Raw genomic sequence first — 26,530 nt, 5'->3', positions numbered from 1 at the left:
ATATACTTGAAAAGCGAAACTTTTTTTTGGGGAAACTTTGAATAAGATGAGCATTTCATCTCCGAATTACTTTTTTTATTGTTTGCTTTAAGTTGTTATGAACTGTTGTTGTCTACTAGTGTTGGACCCGACCTTTGTTCCAGCTCGTCACTACTTTCAACCTAAGGTTAGGTTTGTTGCTTATTTAGTACATGGGGTCGGTTGTACTCATACTACACTTGTGCACCTTGCGTGCATTGGTTGTTGATGTTGCTATGTTCGATGGGAGCTGGATTTGAAGATGTACATGCGTTCCGATCGTAGCTGCCTCTTGTTCATGGTAACCTTAGATTCATAACAATATGTTTATGTGCATTTCGAACAAATGATGTATGTATTTCATACCAGCTTTGTAAACTCTAATCTTAGAAGCTCATGATCTATAGTACCAGTCCCTGGGGAATGTATAAGATTCAGTTGACTTTTCAATTTAATTGTTTTTATTATTTTCATTGGAATTGGATAGTTGTTAGTTGGTTTACCTAGTGGTTGGGTTAGGTGTCATCACGACTAGCTAGTTGGATTCTGGATCGTGACAAATATAGATGTGTACAGTTGCCCTTGAGTTTCACATAAAAGGCCCTAGAAATTTTGGTGTACACCATTGTTTTGTGGATTCAACCTTTTAATTTAAGTTCACTTTTTTTGTAATTTTTTTTTTACACTCTAAGTTACTAAAGAGTCATCGATATGTAAACTATCAATAATAAACACTCATTGATTACCTAGAAAAGATGATAAGTACTATTATGCTGCAAATGATTTAACTACATGAAATTGTAAAATTCTTTACATTGTACTTATTGATAACTTAAATCCTATAAATCGATTATATTACATTAAACTTCAAGCGAACCTTAACAATGTGTAACATATCTTTTGTCAATTTCACTAAGATCATCGAAATTTTTTGTAATAAGAATAACATCATAAATTTATTTCATATGAAGTAACTGAACTATGTGTAAATTATTTAAAAAATACAAATGACGGGAAGGTCAAATATTTAGTGTCGAGCTTTGCCTCAAAGAATCAAAATTGTTCTATCTTCAACATATGAAGCAAGAAATCATTCCAAGAATCAATGGGACCAGGCAAACACCAATGCACACAATCATTATACAACACAACATTCTCATTTGGCCAATGCCCATGTCTACTTGGATGACCATCTGGTCTCAATAACATGGCTTGTGTTATATCCAACAATTTAAAATTCATCCCCTTTAACTTCCCTTCCTTCTCAGCAACCCAAAATTCTTCCACTTGTGACTTATAAAACTCCAAATTTAAACCGTCCAATACTATTTCATTGCTTGTAAATGGCCTTTTTCTCAAGCAATTCCCACCTGTATTCTATTCTCCACCTTCAAAATGAGAAGGTGCAAAAGTCCTAACAAAAATTGTACCCTTAAAATTTTCTAAGTTATTGATGGCTTTCAAAGCTGTTTTAAATACCCTTTTGTACACATAATAATTTGGGAGTTCAGTAATATTTCGCAGTCCACAACGCCAGCAGCCAACTACTTGATTTTTCTCATAGTAAACACTTAATCGATTAAACCAGTGGCCTGAGTTAAGAATGACATAGTTGAACTCATTTATTTGAGTTGTCCATTTTTTATCAGGTTCATCAAGATAAATGTTGAAAACTCCATCATGCCTAGGACCATCAGAGTCTGCTTCTTCCATTTTGACCAAGAATGGTGACCAATATGTTGCTAGGGTAAAGTTGTATGTTGTGTATTTCCACCTCTTGAAATTGAAATCTGGAGTGGAAGAGATATCGATTGGATGCTCTACCTGCAAAAAGGAAAACGATTTAAGTTGTACAACTGATATCATAATTTTATTTTATTATCATTGCAATTTACCAATTGTAGCAAGATATTACTATATCTGTATGGGTCAGAATCCGACCCCACGATAATTAACGAAGCTAATCCCGTCTTAAGCTAATTCATGATTAATTAGTGGCACGACCACTCAGAATTAACGATATTCAACCCGCATCTGATTCGATCAGCAAGGCCATGGCCCATCCGCCACCATGAAGGCGAAATCCCAACGTGGTCACGGCCACTTATTGCCAGCTCACGAAGCTCACAGCTATAAATACCAAGAGAGGAAACCCTAGAAAGGGGGGCTTCTTCTTCTTCACTATTGACGAGAGAAAAAAGAGATAACGAGACCCATATTATGGGCAAGAGGAACACCATTGTAAGGCTCTGAACCTCTTCATGGAGAGGCAGACCAAACCAATATTATCAATAAAGGCTCCTAATGTTTCTCCCCCTAATCCTGAGTACTTATTTTCGTCTCATTCATTTGGTCCAATGGATTATTACGTTTTGCTATGATTTTTTCGTGATTTACTTATATTGTTTTATACTNACAACAGTTGAACTGGGACTCAGGCTAAGCGCCTTCGTCATTAAATCTAGGCTATGCGCCTTCGCCAGTAAGTTCAACTACGGTTGAACCAAGACTCCCAAGACTCAGGCTAAGCGCCTTCGTCATTAAATCAAGGCTATGCGCCCTCGCCAAGAAGTTCAACTATGGTTGAACCAAGACAGGCTATGCGCCTTCACCAAAAAGTTCAACTAAGGTTGAACCAAGACAGGCAATGCGCCTTCACCAACAAGTTCAACAACAGTTAAACTGGGACTCAGGCCATGAGCCTTTGTCATCAAAGATCGACAAATTTCAACAACAGTTGAACTGGGACTCAGGCCATGAGCCTTCGTCATCAAAGATCGACAAAGTTCAACAACAGTTGAACTGGGACTCAGGCCATGAGCCTTCGCCATCAAGATCGACAAAATTCAACTACGGTTGAACCAAGATTCAGGCTATGCGCCTTCGCCATTAAATCAAGGCTATGCGCCTTCGCCAGTAAGTTCAACTACGGTTGAACCAAGATTCAGGCTATGCGCCTTCGCCAGTAAGTTCAACTACGGTTGAACCAAGACTCAGGCTAAGCGCCTTCATCATTAAATCAAGGCTATGCGCCTTCGCCAGCAAGTTCAACTACGGTCGAACGGGGACTCAGGCTATGCGCCTTCACCAATAAGTTCAACTACGATTGAACCAAGACTCAGGCTAAGCGCCTTCGTCATTAAATCAAGGCTATGCGCCCTCGCCAAGAAGTTCAACTACAGTTAAACCAAGACTTAGGCTAAGCGCCTTCGTCATTAAATCAAGGCTATGCGCCCTTGCCAAGAAGTTCAACTACGGTTGAACCAAGACTCAGGCTACGCGCCTTCGCCATCAAAATCGACCAAGTTCAACAACAGTTGAACTGGGACTCAGGCTATGCGCCTTCGCCATCAAAATCGACCAAGTTCAACAACAGTTGAACTGGGACTCAGGCTACGCGCCTTCGCCATCAAAATCGACCAAGTTCAACAACAGTTGAACTGGGACTCAGGCTATGCGCCTTCGTCAGTAAGTTCAACTACGGTTGAACCAAGACTCAGGCTACGCGCCTTCGCCATTAAAATCGACCGAGTTCAACAAACTGGGACTCAGGCTACGCGCCTTCGCCATCAAAATCGACCAAGTTCAACAACAGTTGAACTGGGACTCAGGCTATGCGCCTTCGCTAGTAAGTTCAACCAAGGTTGAACCATGACTCAGGCTATGTGTCTTCGTCATCAAAATTGACAAAGTTCAACAACAGTTGAACTGGGACTCAGGGTACACGCCTTCGCCATCAAAATCAACCAAGTTCAACAACAGTTGAGCTGGGACTCAGGCTACACGCCTTCGCTATCAAAATCAACCAAGTGCAACAACAGTTGAACTGGGACTCAGGCCACGCGCCTTCGCCATCAAAATCGACGAAGTTCAACAACAGTTGAACTGGGACTCAGGCTAAGCGCCTTCGTCATTAAATCAAGGCTATGCGCCTTCGCCATTAAATCAAGGCTATGCGCCTTCGCCAGTAAGTTCAACTACGATTGAACCAAGACTCAGGCTAAGCGCCTTCGTCATTAAATCAAGGCTATGCGCCCTCGCCAAGAAGTTCAACTACAGTTAAACCAAGACTTAGGCTAAGCGCCTTCGTCATTAAATCAAGGCTATGCGCCCTCGCCAAGAAGTTCAACTACGGTTAAACCAAGACTCAGGCTACGCGCCTTCGCCATCAAAATCGACCAAGTTCAACAACAGTTGAACTGGGACTCAGGCTATGCGCCTTCGCCATCAAAATCGACCAAGTTCAACAACAGTTGAACTGGGACTCAGGCTACGCACCTTCGCCATCAAAATCGACCAAGTTCAACAACAGTTGAACTGGGACTCAGGCTATGCGCCTTCGCCATCAAAATCGACCAAGTTCAACAACAGTTGAACTGGGACTCAGGCTACGCGCCTTCGCCATCAAAATCGACCAAGTTCAACAACAGTTGAACTGGGACTCAGGCCATGAGCCTTCGCCACCAAAATTGACTAAGTTCAATAACAGTTGAACTGGGACTCAGGCCATGTGCCTTCGCCACCAAAATCGACTAAGTTCAACAACAGTTGAACTGGGACTCAGGCTATGCGCCTTCGCCATTAAATCAAGGCTATGCGCCTTCGCCAAGAAGTTCAAATACAGTTGAACCATGACTCAGGCTATGCGCCTCCAAATTGTATCAAGCCTATGCGCCTTCGCCAGTAAGTTTAGCTACGGTCGAACCAAGACTCAGGCTATTCGCCTTCGCCATCAAACCCAATGAGTTCGACCTTGCTTGAACCATAAGGCTAGACGCCTTTGTCCTCAAATCTAACAAGTTCAACCACAGTTGAACCAGGACTCGGACCAAGCGCCTTCATCATTGAACTCAGCGAAACCCAACCTCCAACGAATCGAGGCGCATGTTAGGCGCCCACGCCCTTCAAGTAAGTACTCCCAACTCAAACTAAGATTGGGGACACGTAAAGTCCGGCCCCAGTCAAACTACAAGGCCGCATTTCTGTCATCACGGCCGACAGTTCGACCGCGCCCGAACTGGGACTAAGGCTGAGTGCCGCTATCGCCAAGCAACGGCTTCGACTCGCTCACCCCGAGTCGAAGAAGAAGAGTCGTCAGCAATTAAAAACTAACATGCCTACCAGAGTCGAACTCGAAGGCAAATCACCCCTTCGAGCGCATGCAAAGAAAAATCTAAAGGGAAAAAAGAGGAGGTACAAAACAGATACAAAGCAAATAATGGAACGGAGATCTCATTTATCCACGAAATTAATTGCGGGTCATCCCCGCTTACACCCGGCCAAGGCCGATCAATACAAGGAAAGAGAAAAAGAGAAGAAAAAATTCATAACATCTTTTTACTCGGCGCCATCTGCGCCACCATCTTCACCAGCGTCAGCCTCTGGCATCGCCGCGTCAAAACCACAGTCGGCACGGGCCTCACGAGCCTTTTGACGCGCCCCCTCGAAAGCAGCTTCGGTCACGATGTCGGCCTCCCACAAATTCTTATACACATCACGTTGGGCCTCGGCAAAGACCCAAAGTTCTCGAGCCTGGTTGGAAGAAGCGGCTTGATCCCGTAGGCGCTGATTCTCTTCTTCTAAGGCTGTGATCCGGTCCGCCATGACTTGGGCGTCCTGCTCAAAGACACCGATCCACTCCTCGAGACTCGCTTCTCTAAAGGCCGCAGTAGCCCTCTCCAATGCCCGTTGGGACTCGTGCACGCGGATAGCTTCCGTCAACGCCCCAGCCCTCGACGAGGCATCCCTCACCTGAAGCTTCAATACCTCGACTTCACCCTCCAACGCAGTCACTTTCCCGCTCCATGCCGTAGCGGCCTCCGCCGCCTTAGCCTGGCCCTGGTGCTCACACTCAGTTGCAGCCCTCCTCCCCGCCTTGAGCTCCTCATCCTTCCGTCGGAGCTGCTCCTCGAGAGCACTCGAAGTGCTTGCTACATCTGTACCTCCCGCCTCGCCAGTTCCTCGACCAAGGTCCGACTACGGGGATCATTCCTAAACCGCACGCGCATCTCTCGGCACTGATCTCGGTAGCGGTGGTACTTCTCCAGCGCCCGCAAAAATATCCCCGAGCGGACGTTGGCTCGACGGATGCTCTCCACCTCCAAAAAATAAGACTGCAAAGCAAAGACAATGATTAAGATAAAAGAACAAACTAAGGCAAAGAAGAAGCGAACCAACATTATATTACATACCCTCAATCCCATCACAGCCACTTCGTTCATCAGTCCGACATCCGTGACGCCCCTCAATGACGCGTTCTCGGCCTCCGAGCACAGCAGCTCAAACTGCGGGACCAAGCTACTCCGCTGGAGCAATAAGTTCAACTCCGTGGGAACCTCAATGAAGCGAGATCGCCCCTCTGCGCGCACCGCTGAATTGGTGAAGCCTTCCTGGAACATACGGACGTCGTCGGGGTCCAAGTCGGATTCAGACTCGTACTCACCCTCTACAGCATCTCTTCCTCCTTCAGCCGCCGGCGAGGTGGAATCTCCCGCCGCAGCCGCCAAAAGGAGTGCTTAACTCACCAACATTACCAGCCGCTGAGGAACTACCTCCCGTCTCAGCGATTGGAACGACCGACTGAGTCGCCGAAGTGACGGCATCCTCATGGCCTATGCCAGCCAGGGCAACCCCCATTGAATGTTCACCCTCAAGAGCAGGCGCCGCGACCGCACCCCTCTCCGCATCCGTCGGAGGAGAGTCCAAATTGATTACCACAGGAGGAGCTGGCGTGAACACAATCCTACGCCTTATCAAGGGCCTCTCCTCCTCCCCGTCTGATGGTGATTCCGCCCTAGGGCGCACAACCCCCGATGGCCCCTCGTCCCGAAGCGCGGCCCGTGCTGGAGAAGGAACCGCTGAAGATTCAACTGATGCGCCCTCGGTATTGAGCGCGACACAGGCGCCGCAGTAAGTCGAGCGACTGCACCCGGCCGACGGAAGGCCAACTGAGGGGCCCTGACGCGGCGTGCCCTCCCTGATCACAGAAAAACAAAGTTGATGAATAGAGTTGAAACAAAGCGGAACAGAAGAAGAAATCAACTTTTTACCTACCACAGGTCTACGGCCATGCCTCTCTCAAAAAGATGCCCATGTGCGTATCCCCACTGTATGGGCAAGCACGGCCTCAACCCACTCACGAATCCCAGCCAACGGAGCCGGAGGCGACTTTTCGGCTACAAAATTGATACGAGTTAACGTTTATGAGCACAAGACATAAGGAGGGACACAAAAAAAGGGGAATTCAATGACTAAGGAACTTACGTGCATGATTCCAAGCCTCTGGGAATCCAGTAGAGCACGCCACTAAATGTTCCGTCCTGATGTAGAAGAAGTGCTCGAAAGGGCGAGGGTCGACCTCATCATCCAGCTTCGCAGTCAGGCCCCTCGTCCCGCGAGGGAACGCTCGAATCATGGTACCACGAACTCTCTGGGGAGCATAGACGCTAAGCACATGCTGCAGCGTGACCTCCCTACCGGCCAGTTCTGCATATTTGATAAACATTGCTAGCAATTTGTAAAGAGAAGGAGCAAGCTGACCTGGGCACGCCCCGTAATAATGACAGAAATCAACCACCAGCATTGGGAGCGGGAGCTTAAACCCCAACATGAAGGGGTAGGCGTAAAAGATGCAGTATCCCCTACGGTCGGTGTGGACCCTCTCCTCGCTTCTAGCGAGAATGACATCAGCATAGCCGGGGATGACCCCCTGTCCCCGTAGTCAGGACATCCCAATCTCCCCCATTAATGGGGCTTCATCCACCTGATCCTCCCCACCATCGACGGTGAAATCAGTCATCGGACCTCCGGGCAGAGGTACTATCTCGTCAACCGACGGAGCTTCACCGGTCTCCACCAGTTCTGCATCGCCCATTGCCGGTAATGGCCCCTCGGTCACCGGTGAGTTAACCTGAAGATCCGTCGGAAGAACATTTTGGGAAGAAATGCCTGCCATTGTTGATACAATAATGAGAAAGAAACAAGGTTTGGGGGACGAAGATGAAGGTGAAACAGCAGTAAGAAAAGCTTCTTCAGAATCTCTCTCAAACAAACAATGAGAATATAAAAAATGAATGCCTCAGCCTTTATTTATAGGCAACGCAAGTGGCCTTCATGCACCCCAACAGCCACCATTAACTACATGACCAACCGCACACCGGTTCGATTCCATAGGAATGTGCGTCATTATGACAGGCTCCATAAAGCAGCCTTGCAATCACCAATCGGCGTCTCGCCCTCGAAATGGTTATAACGACCTATGAATGCCGAGGAGATGCTCCTTGCGCCCTAGAAATTTTTTGACATCGCCAAACACGTATCAAGCGTGCCCTCACTCCCCTCGGCTGCACAATATACGACCCGTCTGCCATGGTCGGCGGGTATGCACCCAAAACAAACGTAAGGATCAGAGCACAATGAAGCTCGACCTCACTCAAAGTAAGTTAAAAGGTCAAGCGCCTTCGCCAAGGAGGAGAGTTCGACCTCGATCGAACGATGACTTGATAGCACAATAACAGAATACTAATACTCTACAAGGCTAAGGGCCATCGCCAAAGAGATCGGCTCGACCGAAGCACNGTATTGGAAATAAATTTATCACTGTCGACAATCACAAATAGGGAAGAGAACACTCTTAAAACTTTTACAATTTGGTACCTACTTTACATGGTTATGGAAAGAAACTAAGCACTGTTCCATATCATATAAAGGGGTTTTAGGGATATGACGTCTAAATGAGTATTCCAATTTAACATGGTATTCAATAACAAAACCAGTTACTAATTCTCCATGTAATGCCTAGACAATTGATGTTATATGGGTCAGAATCCGACCCCACGATAATTAACGAAGCTAATCCCGTCTTAAGCTAATTCATGATTAATTAGTGGCACGACCACTCAGAATTAACGATATTCAACCCGCATCTGATTCGATCAGCAAGGCCATGGCCCATCGCCACCATGAAGGCGAAATCCCAACGCGGTCACGACCACTTATTGCCAGCTCACGAAGCTCACAGCTATAAATACCAAGAGAGGAAACCCTAGAAAGGGGGGCTTCTTCTTCTTCACTATTGACGAGAGAAAAAAGAGATAACGAGACCCATATTATGGGCAAGAGGAACACCATTGTAAGGCTCTGAACCTCTTCATGGAGAGGCAGACCAAACCAATATTATCAATAAAGGCTCCTAATGTTTCTCCCCCTAATCCTGAGTACTTATTTTCGTCTCCTTCATTTGGTCCAATGGATTATTACGTTTTGCTATGATTTTCCCGTGATTTACTTATATTGTTTTATACTCATAAGATATGCGATAACTTTTGAGCAAACAATATCTTTTAGGATATCTTGTTATTCATGCTATGTTTGGTAGAAAGAGTTACCTGTTGTTGTGGGTCAACAATCTGATGCAAAAAAATCTATATATTATCATGGTAAAAATTTAAACTCAAACGAAAGAAAAATCATGAAGAAAAGGAAAATAGTGAGTTAGTAATTATTTTCATTAAGGGTTGTTATAATCACTCACGATTTCCCAAAAAATGATCTAATGTGAATTTAGACATGATTTTTAACCATTATATACATATAAACGCTTAGAGGCAAATTATAAAATGTAGTAGTAATTTTCAAAATTAAAATATTTAAATATATTGTTGTTCATAAAATGTATCTCATTTATGGTTAGGCAAATTTATTGTAGCACTTGTGGTGTTAGAAGCCCTGCATTTAAGCTAAAATAGAAAGAAAAACACCAAATTTTACGTCATGATGTAAAATATATCAACCTATTAGTTACTACTGGATTAATTATTCTCAGGATTTGTACTTTAGTACTAAGAATTATTGTAGAGGGAATAGTGATAAGGACCATGGTATTGGATTCTTGTTGTCAACGATTTAGTCAACAAATCTCTGAAAAGGGACAGGATGTTCTTGTTTCTTAAATATTTCTTGAATATCAAACAGGTTAGGAACCCACGTGGTGAGGCTTGGATTCTTTTACAGAGTTTATCATTGTTTAAGGAAATATTTTATAAAAAAGAACTTTAGATCTCGCAATGCTAAGTACCTCTACTATACTTATGAAGGTGAAATTGCAATGCAGCAAATTCTATGTTGAAACTCTGATCAGGGCTCGTTGTACAAGAGATAACAGATAATTGATCTCGGGAGTAAATTTGAGATGAGTTTATATCAAGTTTGGTTGAGATAAAATCGTGGTATAACTAATCCTGAGATTAGTTATTCCCGAGGACTGTAGTATTTTTTTATCCCCATGAGAGAGTGGATAACTAATTCCGGGATAATTACTTATGGGATAACTTATTTCCTAACCAAATGACCCCTGAGGATCGCTTGGTTACAAGGATAAGGTATAATAATTGGAAGATAAAATGTGAGATCATTAAACATCGTTCAAGTACTACTAGACGAATTGTATATATCACAATTATATTACTATTTTTATAATATATTTTATGTAGAATAACAATCCTGTAATTATTAATCGCGAAAAGAAATAGAAGAAAAAAAACCTAATTGGTGATTTCAATAGAATTTCACCTAAACCTTGAAATACGTCAATCTTTGGGTACACCAAACCTAAGCTCTGCATTATGCTACAAGCCATTGTGGATTCGTTAACCCAGAAAAAGGTAACAGTCAATTTTATACTTACTCCAAATTAAACCAGAGTTTCATGAAACAAGGTGATTTAGTGTGTGTCAAGTAAGTTGGTTCAGTAGGAAAAAACCTCTCTCACAATCTTATTAGTTATTTATAATCAGCTGATCTAAATGGGCTCCTTATTGGGCTTTATATGAAGACTTATCTGTTGTTATAGACAAGATATATATGCCAATTTAATTTAGTAGCGCTATTGACATACAAACATAACTGTAGTAGTAAAAGTTTAAGTTATATACACCGACAGCAAAATAATATTTTACCTGAGATAAGAGGCATATCAAGGATTGCATTTGGTTTCTTCCCACTGAATCTCCAACAAATGCCAAGGACTTGTTTCTCATCATATCCAAGAACTGATGTGGATTGAAGATAGGCAACTCACATCGTTTTGGTTTCCATTTCCATTTGAAGAAATCTGTATCCGGCCTTCCATATTTCATGCAATTTTGGTGCTCGTGAATCTCCCGACATGTCGTGTTCGTGTAATATGGACCATCTGGATTTGGAATCCACTCTCCTCGAAAGATATCACATTTCTCATGCAGTAGACGATGGCTTAATATATATGTGACATAAGAAGGGTAATAAAGAGGGATAATACCTAAATTGATTAATGTTAAAGCTATAAGTATGACTAATCTTGGGGTTTTTTGAGCAGTATTAATGAAGTTTTTCCAGAAGGGAAGCTTCATAGCACAGAGCTTCTTCAATGGAGGATTGAAAGCGAAAGTAGATCTAATTTGGGGGGAAGTACAGAAAAATGCCTTCAAAAATATCACTTGTTACTTCTATGCAATATAGCGGACGTGCTAATCACATAGTATTATAAAGTATTAATAGTACTACTATTTAATTCCTACTCTTAGTAAGTAGCACCCTTTGGATCCTATCATTTTATTAAATTCTTTATTATTTTATGCTCCCTTTGATCACATTTTTAGTTTCATTTTATATTAAATTTGGTACAATATTGTAACAACCCGGCTGGTCATTTTCAGCAATTGCGTCCAGTTCGACAGTTTGAGGTCATGAGTAGCCTCACATACTGTATTATGACTTGCGTGCATGATCGGCTCTGGTTTTTGAGTTATCCGGAATTGATTTTGAAGGAGGACTCCCACTTGAGAAGCTTGTAGTTGAAAGAGTTGACCAAGTTTGACTTTTTGAGCATTTGGCCTCAGATCGGAGATTTGATGGTTCCGGTAGATCCAGATAGTGATTTTGGAATTGGGCGTACGCCCGAATTTGCATTTGGATGTTTCTAGAGGGTTTCGACATTATTTGGCGGAAGTTGACAATTTAAAGGTTTGGAACTTTCCTAAGTTTGACCATGGTTTGACTTTAAGACTATCGGGTTCGCATTTTAGTTTCGGGAGTTGGAATGGTCCATTTCGTCATTTGGAACTGCCTGCAAAATTTGGTGCTATTTGGAGTTGATTTAATGTGGTTCGGACGCTTGGTTGCATCTTGAAGTTCATTGTGATTTTCATGCGATTTGGCGTCCGATTCGTGATTCTAGACGTTATTTTGGTGTTTTGATGGCGCGAGCGAGTTCGTGTTATATTTTTAGACTTGTGTGGGTTGTGGGTATATGGTTTGGAGCCCCGAGGGCTCGGATGAGTTTCATACGCATTTCGGAGTATTTGGAAGAAGGTTCAGATTTGCTAGTGTTCTGATCTTGCATTTGCGAAGCCAGTGATCGGGTCCAAGCCTGCACTTCTATTGAGTAGCGAGGGTGGTCGATCTAGTTTTACCTAACTAGGTTGTGATCGAATCCACAGGGAGTTAATTTATTTGGAATTAGGTTTATATCTAAGTCTAGATGCGGGTTTTGCTCTTAATTATACTTCCACATACTTCGGATTGATTCTACTTCTAACTCTATTCTATTGTATGCAATATTTGAAACTAAGTATAATTTTTTTATTGTTGATTTTCAAGGGTTTAAAGAGACTACGGTAGTGACTTCTACCTAGGTGGATATCTAACGGGTAGCAAGATTCTAGGGCAAGTTTGATTAGAATGGGGTCGTAATATAGCTATCACACCCAAGTATTCACTCTATACCTCTCGGTAGTTTGAGTGATTTTGCCCAATTTGGCTTTCTCATGTCCAAATGGGTATTCATACAATTCAAGTGATATTAGCTCAAGTCGGGTATTACTGTCTCTAGGTTTAACCCTTTAATTGGGGCTATCAATTTCTTGAGTTCACCCCAATTCCTTGTTAGCCTAGTTTTCCTAGACTTAGTCCCTCTTTCTCAAGTAGAGACTAAGTCATAAAGGCATGAATCAGTGGCGGCGGCGTAAGGGACTTCTGCGGCCGCACAATTCTGATGCGGACCACACTTCTTTCTTTTGCTCAATTTGTGAGCTCTCTGAACTTCATGCATCGCGGTCCACATAATTTATCGCGGCCGCAGAGACACTTTCGCGGCTGCACATTTCTGGTGCGGTCCGCGCTTATCATTTAGCCTGAAAATGCAACTCTCTGAACCTCCCTTTCGCGGACCGTGTATTTCTGATCACGTCCGCATTGTGGCTTTCGTGGCCGCACAATATTTGTGCGATCTGCGTTTTAGATCTCTTGGCACAGTCTTGGTTTTTGTTCAAGTTTTGACTCCTTTATGAGTTGATTATGACTCATTTGGCTCATTCTGAATAATTCCTGCAAGCAAGCATATTAAATAAGTTTCCGGGAATACCTTCACGCATTTTTGGCCCAAAATACAAGTAAAAGAGAGCAAATAATAGGTTAAAATTCCTACTTATCAGCCAGCCTCGCAAATGCGATGGTGAACTAGACAGCTGATAGTTCGCTTTTTGCGAACATTTGGGCCACTTTTGTGAATGCCCTGTCTTCGCATTTGCGACCTGTTGTATCACATTTGCGATAGGAGCATAGTTGTTCAAGCTTTGCTTTTGCGAAGTAATGTCCGCTTTTGCGACGCAAATGTGACATCTGCAACTGGTTTATAGCTGAGTATTCCGAGACTTGGCTTCGTTTTATCATATTTTGAACCCTAGACTCGGTAGGAGGCGATTTTGTGGAGAGATTTTCATACCAAATTATTGGTAAAATGATTATAATCAATTTTTAATTATATTTCATTATTATATGTTAAATTTAACATCAAATTCATGAAAATCTAAGAGGAAATTTGGGGATTTTTGTAAAAGCTTTAAAAAATGAAATTTTGAGATTCGAGAGTCGAATTGGACTCGAATTTGGAAACAAAATACATATATGGACTCGTGGGGTTATGGGTAGTCAAGACCTACCCTTGGACCCGGGTTTTGACCGGGCGAGCCCGGGGTTGACTTTTTGGAAATTGTATAAAGACCATAACTTTGTTAATCGAAATTATTTTCTCTTGCATTGTTTGATGTATTTAAATCGTCTTTGGCTAGATTGAGCTGAGCAGAGGTGAATTTGTAAAGGAGAAGTTAATTTGAGTATTGATTTGGCCAAATTGAGGTAAGTATCTTGTCTAACTTTGTGTGTGGCAAACCACCCCTTAGGATTCGGGTTGATTGTGCTATTTGTGTTATGTGAAAGTCATATATGCAAGGTGACGAGTGGGTACATGGGTTATATGTGGTATTTGGCTGGTGTAGGTTATCTAGACTCTTTACGAGCCTTTAATTGAATTGCCATGATGTTCTATATCTCCCATCGTTAGTCTACTCTTATATTCTCTATTTGATGTTGTTAGCACTTATTGTACCTCTTACTTGTTATTTGCCCTTATATGATTTGGTTGAAGTTATTGCCTTCCTTATTGTTTTGTTACCTCTTAATTCTTGAGTCATTTCCATGACTCTGTGCTTATCTGCTACTTGCCTTAACTGTTGTACTTGCATACCTTAGTTGTCATCTGCTTCCCTTGTCCTGTTGTTTTTGTAACATTTGTTGCATTCCTTTGATATTACGCGGTTCCTTTATTGTCGTGTACTCATACCCTTTGATTGTAGAAATTCTTGTAAATTGAGTTATTGAATTGTTGTTGTTAATTTAAATTACTAGTGGATCGAGTTGCGCGCCGCAACATGTAAAATAAGGAAGAATTGTGATATTGATAAATGACGAAACGGTGAGGTCGGGTTGCATGCCGCAATGGGTGAAATAAGGGAGGATTATGATATTGAAAAATGATGATAGGGTGGGATCGGGTTTCACGTCACAATGGGTGAAATAAAGGAGGATTATGATATTGATAAATGATGCTACGGTGGGATCGGGTTGCGCGCCCCAATGGATTGTGTGTGTTATACTTGATGTTGTTATTATTTCTTTTGTGAGTCGTGCATCCAACTTGAACTGTTGTATTACTTCAAGGTGTCAATCTGTACTTTCGTGGTTACTTGGTGAATTGATTTCCAAGATGAATTTACTGCACAGAGTCATTATCTCCTACCCTACTGAGTTGTTGGTAATATAACGGTTTTAAATAAAATAATTATTTACATGCTTACCTTATGTGACTCTTAAGTTAAACTCGCAGTTTCATTCGGTATTTTACTATTCTTAATAGTTGTCATATTTCACTTTAATTGATTTCTCAACTTAAACTCCTTATTCTGTTTGATGTTTTTACTTTACTTAAAAAATATTATTATGTTTTAATTTAACAAATTCTATACTTAGTTCAGTAGCTTATCCGATGCTTTATTTTATTTGAAAATGTTTTGCTCTTCACCCAAATGATTTAAAAAATAAACTCATTTTCTCATTTGATTCTCTACTTTATTCAAGGTTGTTATTATGCCTTATCGTATATAAATAAATCTCTTGAAACTTTTAATGAGCATTTGACATGGATCCAATATATATGGTAGCACGTGGGTTTTGTTGTGCGAAAGTGATTTTGAAAGATGTGGGCACGAGGTGCCTTACGTGTAAGATTTGAGATTACGAGGAGTGATACCTCGGGTAATTCTTGTTATAAATTGTTCATTAGGAACGATTTGACTGATTGAGTTATCATCCGTGTCTTTATCACTCGTTCGTTTCTTGTTGCTATTCATGCTTCTATTATTTTCACTCTAGTTTGTAAATTTTGTGATCCTTCTGTTGTTGGTCTTGCATTGATATTCTTTCCATTGTTAGCTTTATGTTATATCCTACACAAGTTTACATGTCTGCTAGATGTCTTGACCTAGCCTCGTTACTACTCTACCGAGGTTGGGCTTGATACTTTCTGGTACCGCTGTGGTATACTCATTCTACACTTCTGCACATTTGTTTTGTGCAGATCCAAGTACTTATAATCGAGTTGGTTTGAGACTTATGTCTATGCGGCTGAAGACTTCAAGGTATACCTGCTTGACGTTCGCAGGCTTCGAAGTCACCTTCTGTTGTATTTTATTTTTATTGTTTTCAATTATTCCGGGACAGTGATGTACTGTTGTTTCTAGTGATTCTTAGAAAAGCTTATGACTTGTACTACCGGCTTTGGAATTTTATGACCGACGTTGGCTCAGCAATGTAGTATGAGTTGTTATCTAATGTATTGCCGTTAAATAGCTAAATCCCATAATAATCAGCATATGTAGGCTTAACTAGTCTTAGAAACTAGGTGCCATCATGACATCCTATGGTGGAGAAACTGGGGTCGTGACAAATATATACCATGTAAGATGACAACTCCTCATCCTCCTCCTTCTTTCCTCATTCTTCTTCTTCTCCTCCCTATGCTCCTTATGCTCTTCTACCTTCTTCTCCTCCTCCTCCTCCTTCTCTTCCTTTCACTGACTTGTGAAAGAATTGAATAATACAAGCAAGCTCTTTTAATCCAAAAAGACTTATGAACAATTTAACAAGATAGGTAGTATGAAGATGATACTAAGTCTTGCTAGTCCGACAATATTTGTAGACAGGTGAACAACACTAGCAAGTTTTTCGTAATTCGCAAGGCTTGTAAATAATTTAACATGATAGATAGAATGAAAATGGTACAAAAGTTGTGCCTCGTTGGCATAACTTGTTAAGAAGACAAGTGTTTACCAATATTCCTCCAAGTACTATAAAAACATTTAACAAGATAGTGTTAGAATTCAACCATGGATATGCAATTGGAGCATGTAGATGATGATTGTTTGGGAATTTTGCTCAACTAATATTAACAACTATACCGATCACATATACAAATTAGTTATTGGGAAAAGCTAAAATAATAATAAGCACCTCTAACTTCTAGTAGTTATACTTCGGCTCTAACAACTAACTAATAACTAATTAACTTGCAATACTCCCCCTAAAGCTGGAGGGTGGAGAATGTTTAGCTTGTTAAAAAAAATAGGTGAATATTTGACTCTAATGGACTGTCTAGTGGGCACATTTGAACTAGGTTCAACAATGTTCATGTCCCCTGCAGTGTCCCCTGTGACATGTTCATCATGTAACTCTGTATCTTGTAAATCAACAATGTCCTGAACATTTTGATCCATTGTGTCTCCAATGTGTTCTGCAAATTCAGTTGCAAAGCCAGTTGTATCATCTCTGGAGTCCTCATCTGCACCATGATCTTCCATTGTTGATTCAGCAGGTATCATGAGTTTGTGTTGCACCTTCAGGACTAGGCATACCTTGTATCGCACCTTCAGGAGTTGACATGATCTTCTCTGTTTTCAGAAAATCAGCTTCAAGGTCCCCCAACTGTAGGATTAGACATCCTGGTGAATGAGTATTGTGCCTTCATGAATGGGAAGTCACATTCCCTGAATGACACATCCTTGCTAACAAAAAAGAACTTAGTAGTCAAATCATATAATCTATATCCTTTTTGAGTGGTTGAGTACCCCATGTACACATGTCTCCTGGATTTGGCAGCAAACTTGTCCTCTATCACCACATTTGTAGCATAGGACACACACCCAAAGACTCTTAGATGGGCTATGGATAGTTCTCTCTCATACAACATGGCAAAGGACTCTTTCCATCAAGGACCCTAGAAGGCAGTCTGTTAATTATAGAGACAGCATTTGCACACATTCTCCCAAAAAGATGCTTGCCATATTACTCTAAAACTAGCAGTGTTCAAATGTGTCTATGTTTTCTTTCAACCACTCCATTCTGTTGCAGGGTATATATACAACTATTTTGATGAATAACACCATGAGTCAGTAAGAAATCACTCCATTGTTGAAAAAATCTTTTCCATTATTTGTTCTTAGCATCTTGACAGAAGCATCAAATTGATTGTTAACCATACAAAAAATTTATTTCGGGAAGATAATAGTTTCATTTTTAAATTGCATCAAGAAAATCCAGGTTGCCTTGGAGAAATTATGTACAACTGTAAAGAAGTAGTGCTTTATGTCATGAATTGCCTTCTTATATGGTCCTCATACATCCATGTGTACTAGCTGGAATGGCCTAATATTCATTTTCTCACTATCAGAAAAGCTCAACCTATACTGTTTAGCTAAGGGAAAAATAGAATATTTATTTTGTATAACACTATCTACTTCATTTTGTAAGAAAGAAACATGATGCATTAAAGGAATAGAGGCATGTCCCAGCCTTTTGTGCCAAAAATATCTTATGTTCCTAGTTAATTTTGTCACACCAACATGAGATGATAGCTGTCTGACTCCCTTTCCTTTCAGCACATATAGTCCTTCATCTTCCTTACCAATCCCCTTCACCCTGCTATTATAAAGATCCTGAAATACACAGAGTTCAGGCAGAAAAATGGCAGCACAACGCAAATCTCTGGTCAACTTTGATATTGACATCAGATTAAATTTAAACTAAAGAACACGAAGCACATTTTTTCAGTTTATTATCAGCTGACAAATATGAGCTCCCATCATGTGTAATATTTGTACTATAACAATTTGGTAATGTCACCTTATCCTTTCCTCTATCATTCACCTTACTAATATCACTCAATAAGTCTAATGTATGTGTAGCCCCCGAGTCTACAATCTAGCTATCAACAATAAAAATAATAACATACTCAGTATAATTTCATAACTGGAGTTTGGGGAGGGTAGTGTGTACGCAGACCTTACCCTTACCTTAAAGCTAGAGAGGTTATTTTTGAAAGACCCACGGCTCAAAAAAAGATGAAAAGAAAGCAGTAGCAACAAGTAGTAATAACAACAAGCTATTAAGAAACAAGCGTAATGAACAACATGTAGTAATAGAGATTTACCACTAATAGAAAACAAGGCTAACTACTAATCCTACTGGAACAGGGAAGACACATACACGACTACCTACTAACCTTCTACCTGAATTCTCGAACTCCACACCTTCCTATCAAGGGTCATGTCCTCAGTGAGCTGGAGCAATGCCAAATGCTGCCCAATCACCTCTCCCTGGTACTTTTTTGGCCTACCTCTACCTCTCTTCAGACCCGTTAAGGCCAACATCTCTCACCTCCTTATGGCACATATGTGTTTCTCCTCTTTACATGCCCAAACCATCTTAGCCTCGCTTCCCGCATCTTGTCTTCCACCGAGGCTACTCCAGCCCTGTTACGAATATCTTCATTTCTTATCTTATCAATTCTGATATGCCCACACATCCATCTCAACATCATCATTTCTGCTACCTTCATCTTCTGGACATGGGAGTTCTTGATTGGGTACTACTCTGCTCCATATAATATGGTTGGTCTAACAACTACTATGTAAAACTTACCCTTAAGTTTAGGTGGCACATTTTTATCGCATACAATACAGTCATTTTGCACATTTGAAGCATGTACATTGGAAGAAAGTGCCGCAACTGTACCTACAAAATGTGCTTGAGTTCGAGGTTGAGTCTCACTTGGTGTGAATCATTGCTGAGCAGACCTAGAATCTTTTGATATTGTGCTTTTATGAAAAAATACTCCCTTAGATTGTGATGTTGCTTGTGAAGTCTAAACTACAAGGCCTTTTACATGATTGGCAGCAGTAGGTACACCTCTAAGCTGAAATCCTCTCTTCCCTTTGAAGTCTTCTGGATACCCAATGATCTTGTAGTAATTTTCTTTTGTGTTGCCTTTCATACGACATTATTTACAATGGAGAAACAATTTTCTTCCCTCAAAAACCTTGACCTCTCCCTGCTTGCATAGCCACTAATATATTCTTTCAACCATAGATGCACTCCCCATAGACTATTGACTTTCACCACGTATTATTAGTGCATATGCTTGGTTAAAAAAAGGTTCAGTGGTCTTTATTAAGATTTACCGGCGAGCTTAGTCATAGGTGTCATTCAGGCCATCCAAAAATTGCATTACCCTTTGTTGTTATAAATGAGTCACATGCTCTTTTGACTTCACACATCCACAGTCTGGAGACGACACCAGCACATCATACTCTGCTCATAGCTCCTTTCAATTTTGTGAAATGCACAGCCACAAAATCGGATCCTTGTGATAATTGCAAAATTGCTCTATGCAGTTGGAAAACGCTCATTGAGGTCCTCTCAGACTACATGTGCATCTAATGCGTAGATTATCCCACTAAGCAGATCCTATGAAACTGAGTTCATAATCCATGAGTGTACTACTGCAATGCAACTTTCCCATTTCTCATGAAGAGAATCCTTGAACGACTCCCTTGCACGCGTCCATGTAACAAACCCTTGCTTCCACTTAGCCTTGAGGGCAAGTCGCATCGATATGCTCCACCATCCATAGTTTTCTGAGCATGTGAGCTGAATTGGGATTAAAACCAAGCCAGGCGTATGTGAAGGTTGGAGAAAAAGTGGATGAGTATGATCAATTTTCTCTGTCACCATTGACGCACAGAATCAAGCAAACGATTGCCGCTATAAAAAATGAAATCCACTAAATTGAAAAACGCATACTTGAATTGAGTAAGAAATTAGTTGAGTTAGGCTAGGAATCCATGCGAATCAGTCTCCATAGCTCTGATACCATGTCAGAATTCAGCTAGGAATATGTAATTGGAAGCATGTAGACGATGACTGTTTGGGAATTTCGCTCAACTAATATTAACAACTATAACCGACTACATATATACAAAGTAGTTACTGGAAAAAATATTGAAATAATAATAAGCACCTCTAACTTTTAGTAATTATACTTTGACCCCAACAACTAACTGATAACTAACTAACTTCCAATTGATAGGTTGAATGAAGATTGTATGAAAATTATACCCTACCAATATATAACTTGTGAAAACGTAATTTTTTATTATTCCACGTGTGTCACAATGAGCCTAGTTTTTCAAAATTTCTTAAACCAGAATAAAAATTTGTCAGGACCCAAAACTACCATGTCGTGATGGCGCCTATCGTGGAACTAGGCAAGCCGACGCTTTACCAAAAACAACACGATTTTTCATTTGCAAGAAAATTTCAAGCTAATTAATAACAAAAACTTCATAAAGAATATCCGAATAATGAAAGTGCGGAAAAAAAAGCCCGATATTGGTATGTCACTGGTCATGAGAATCTACTAAACACTGTCTGAGATACTGAGACTAACTTAGTCTAGAAATGCAACTACAAAATAAATTATAGGAAGATAGGTGGGAGAAGAACAAGGCTGCGATTGCCAGCAGCTACCTTGCCAACTCCGAGAAAAGTCTACAGCTGGACTAGTCAACAGCCGCTACCAGGTCCTGATGTGCCTGGATCTGCACACAAGGTGCAGGGAGTAACATGAGTACACCAATTCAGTAAGTAACCAAAGTAAATAAAGGATGAGAAGTAGTGACGACCAATAAAACATATGTGTTCATATCATGAAATCTTAGTAGAAGTACAGCAGGCTTTTAAAAGAAGAGTTTGAATCAAATCGTTTCGCTTAAACTCAGTTTCAGTAAAATCATTTGAAGGTATTTTCAACAGTTCTCGACAAAGGCTCAATACAACAGTGAGCAAAATAAAGAAATCATAATCAGCCCCTCGGGCAAAACTCCACTCATGAACAGCTCCTCGGGCAAACCTCTTAGTCACTCGTATACAGCCCCTCGGGCATAACATCTATCACACTCAGGGTACCCATGCTCACTGGGGGTATGTGAACTCCGGTAGGGCTCCTTCAGCCCAAGCACTATAACAAGCCACCTCGTGGCATACATCAATCAGACCCTCGGCCTCACTCAATCATGAATCAGTAACAACATGTTGCGGCGTGCAGCCCGATCCCATAAATATCCTCACAATCAGGCCCTCGGCTCACTCAGTCATAAACCTCTCGGGCTCTCAGTAAAACAGGGTAGTCAGCCCAAAACAACATTTTATGTGCATCAAAACAGAGTAATAAAGACTATGTTATAAAATTAATAAGTGTAACAAGACTGAGTATAGATTTACAACCAAAACAGTGAGAGGATAGTAAGAAAAGGCTCCTAAGGGTCCAAATAGCTCTGGCACAAGGCTAAATATGGCATTCATCCCAATTACAAAAACTCTTTCTAAAACACATAATTAACATATAGTTTCAATCAAATACGCAACTTATAGTTCCTCCGTGATGGACCAAGTCACAATCCCAAACGGTGCACACCCACACGCTCGTCAGCTAGCTTGTGCGTCACCTCAAATTAGTAAAACGATACGAAATTCAGGGTTTTATACCCCCAAGACTAGAGTTACAATTGTTACTTACATCAAACCGGTCAAATCCCTACTCCGCGACGCCTTGCCTCTGGAATCGGCCTCCAAACGCACCGAATCTAAAAAAAAAGTAATACAATGCAATCAATATAGGCCAAGGAACCAATTCCATACGAAAAACTATCAATTTAGACCAAATCCCGAAATTCTCCCAAACCCGGCCCCCGAGCCCACGTCTCGGAATCCGACAAAAATCACAAAACTAGAAAGCCCTTTCACTCACAAGTCTATCCATACAAAATTCATTAAAATCTGACATCAAATGGTCCCTCAAATCTCCAAATAAAACTGTCCAATTCCCAAGTCCTAACCCCTCATTTTCACCCCTAATCTTCACTAAATACATGATTAAACAACGGGAAATTAGCATAAACACGAGTATTAGGGCTCAAGTAACTCACCAAAGTGAAAATCCCCTTGAATCCCTCTTCAAATCACTCCCAAAAGCTCCAAACTGAACAAAAATGGTGGAAAATGAACTAAAATTCGCGAAGACTTTAATTTATACCATCTGCCCAGGCATTTCCGCACTTGCGATCAGAATTGCGCACCTCCGTTGCCACTTCTGCGCCTAAATGTCCGCACCTGCGGTCACTTAAAGTCCAAAGACCACACCTGCGTTATTCCTTTTCCAAATCCTCCGTTGACCATCCAAAATCATCCTGATCCCTTCAGGAACTTAACCAAACATGCCAACACATCCCATAACATCATTCAAACTTAGTCGAACCTTCGAATCGCTCAAAACAACATCAAAACACCAAATCACCCTCGGATTCAAGCCTAAGAACTTCTAAACTTCCAAATTCCGCAAACGATGCCGAAACCTACCAAATCACCTCCGAATGACCTGAAATCTTGCACACACATCATAAATGACACTATGAACCTATTCCAACTTCCGGAATTCCATTCCGACTCTGATATAAAATTTTCCATTGCTGACCAAAATCGCCAAATTTTCCAATTTCACCAATTCAAGCCTAATTCTACCACAGACCTCCAAATCACATTCCGGATACACTCCCAAGTCCAAAATCACCTAACGGAGCTAACCGAACCATAAAAATCCAAATCCGAGGTCGTTTACTCGTAAGTCAACATCCGGTGAACTTTTTCAACTTATGCTTCTAAATAGAAGACTAAATGTCTCATTCTACACTTAAACCACTCCAGACCCGAACCAACCAACACGATACGATGAAATACAATTGAGGAACACATAAGGAAGCAGAAATGGGGGAAACGGGGCTATAACTCACAAAACGACCGGCCGGGTCATTATACCCTCCCCACTTTAAACAAACGTTCGTCCTCGAACGAGTCTAGAAACATACCTGAAGCCTCAAATAGGTGTGGATATCTACTCCGCATCTCCCACACGGTCTCCCAAGTACCTCCTCCATGGGCCGACCTCTCTATTCCACCTTCACTGAAGCTATATCCTTTGATCTCAACTTTCGGACTTGCCGCTCCAAAATAGCCACTGGCTCCACTTTATAAATCAAATCACCATCTAACTGAACCGTGCTGAAATCCAAAACATGAGACGGTTCGCCGTTATACTTCTGGAGCATAGAAACATGAAATACTGGATGCACACCCGACAAGCTATGTGGCAAAGCAAGCTCATAAGCTACCTCCCCAATCCTTCGAAGCACCTCAAAAGGTCCATACCAATGTCAGTAATTGATGATTACACAATTCGAACAATTTCGAATTTACCTCAAATAAAAAGAGGGCTCAACTTGCCCTTCTTCCCAAATCTTATAACACCCTTCACGGGTGAAACCTTCAGTAGAACCTTCTCCTCAACCATGTAAGACACATCCCGAACCTTTCTGTCAGCATAACTCTTTTGTCTTGACAGCAGTGTACGAAGCTGCTCCTGAATCAACCAAGTCTGTACCCAAAAGCCTAGCCTCGCCCGGCTCAAACCAACCTACTAGAGATCTACACCGTCTCCCATATAAAGCCTCATATGGAGCCATCTGAATACTCAACTGATAACTGTTGTTATATGCAACTTCTGTGAGTGGTAGAAACTTGTCCCATGAACCCCCAAAATCAATGACACAAGCGTGCAACATGTCCTCCAATATCTGAATAGTGCGCTCGGATTGCCCGTCCGTCTGAGGGTGAAAAGTTGTGCTCAACTCCACCTGAGTACCCAACTCTCATTGCACGGCCCTCCAAAACTGCAATATAAACTGAGTACCTCTATTTGAAATGATGGAAACTAGGACACCATGCAGGCGAACAATCTTTCGGATATAAATCTCAGCTAACCGCTCTGAAGAATAGGTAGTACACAGAGGAATGAAATGCACGGACTTGGTCAGCCGATCCACAATCACCCAAATAGCAACGAACTTCTTCAAAGTTCGTGGGAGTCCAACTACAAAATCCATGGTGATCCGCTCCCACTTCCACTCTGGAATATCTATCCGCTGAAGCAAGCCACCCGGTCTCTGATGCTCATATTTCACCTGCTGACAACTGAGACACCGAGCTACAAACCCAACTATATCCTTCTTCATTATCCTCCACCAATAGTGCTGTCTTAAGTCCTTGTACATCTTTGCGGCACTCGGATGGATGAAATACTGCGAACTATCGAACTCCTCTAGAATCAACTCCCGAAGCCCATCTACATTGGGCACACATATCCGGCCCTGCATCCTCAAAACCCCGTCATCCCCAATAGTCACATCTCTAGAATCGCCGTGCTGAACTCTATCCTTAAGGACAAGCAAATAAGGATCATCATACTGGCGCTCTCTGATACGATCAAACAAGGAAGACCGAGAAACCACACAAGCTAGGATCGACTGGGCTCCGAAATATCCAACCTCACAAACCGGTTGGCCAGAGCCTGAACATCAACCGCAAGAGGTCTCTCCCTAATATGAATAAATGCAAGACTGGCCATACTCACCGCCTTCCTACTCAAGGCATCGGCCACCACATTGGCCTTTCCCGGATGGTACAGAATAGTAATATCATAGTCCTTTAGTAGCTCCAACCATCTCCGCTGCCTCAAATTGAGATCCTTCTATTTGAATAAGTGCTGGAGGCTACGATGATCAGTAAACACCTTATAAGACACACCATAGAGATAATGCCTCCAAATCTTCAATGCGTGAACAATGGCAACCAACTCCAAATCATGAACAGGGTAGTTCTTCTCATGGGGCTTCAACTGATGAGAAGCATAAGCAATCACTTTACCCTCTTGCATCAACAAACACCCGATACCAACCCGAGAAGCATCACAATATACCGTATAAGAACCTGAAGTTGATGGTAAAACTAACAATGGAGTTGTGGTCAAGGCAGTCTTGAGCTTCTGAAAACTTGCCTCACACTCATCCGACCACCTGAAAGGAGCACCCTTTTGGGTCAATTTGGTCAAGGGTGATTCAATAGATGAAAATCCCTGAACGAACTGACGGTAATAACCCGCCAAACCAAGAAAGCTACGAATCTCTGTGGCTGAGGACGGTCTGGGCCAACTCTGAACCGACTCTACCTTCTTCGGATCAACCTGAATACTTTCACTAGACACCACGTGCCCCAAGAACGCCACTGAACTGAGCTAAAACTCACATTTGGAGAACTTTGCACAAAGCTTCTCCTCCCTCAACCGCTGCAATACGACTCTCAAATGCTCAGCGTGCTCCTCATGACTACGCGAGTACACCAGAATATCATCAATAAATACAATAACAAACGAGTTGAGATAAGGCTGAAACTCGTTATTCATCAAATGCATGAACGTTGTTGGGGCATTAGTTAGCTCAAAAGACATCACAAGGAACTCATAATGACCATATCAGGTCCTGAAAGTTGTCTTAAGAATGTCCGAGTCCCTGATCTTCAACTGGTGATACCCTGACCTGAGAACAATCTTGGAAAACACTCTAGCTCCCTGAAGTTGGTCAAATAAATCATCAATACGAGGGAAAGGATACTTGTTCTTGATTGTGACTGTTCAACTGCATGTAGTCAATGCACATTCTCATAGTGCCATCCTTCTTCTACATAAATAGGACAGGCGCACCCCAAGGTGACACATTAGGCCGAATAAACCCCTTATCAAAGAGTTCCTAAAGCTGCTCCTTCAACTTCTTTAACTACATCGGCGCCATACGATACGGTCGAATAGAAATGGGCTGAGTGCCCGGCACTAAATCAATACCGAAGTCAATATCCCTGTCCG

General features: G+C 41.7%; 1 pseudogene; it reads right to left on the bottom strand.

Moving 5' to 3' along the window:
• Positions 1-911: 911 nt before the first annotated feature.
• LOC109238357 lies at positions 912-11,497 on the bottom strand (annotated as a pseudogene).
• Positions 11,498-26,530: the final 15,033 nt, after the last annotated feature.

Source organism: Nicotiana attenuata, unplaced genomic scaffold, assembly GCF_001879085.1.
Source record: "Nicotiana attenuata strain UT unplaced genomic scaffold, NIATTr2, whole genome shotgun sequence".
NCBI lineage: Eukaryota > Viridiplantae > Streptophyta > Magnoliopsida > Solanales > Solanaceae > Nicotiana > Nicotiana attenuata.
This window is presented reverse-complemented; position numbering and strand designations above follow the sequence as displayed.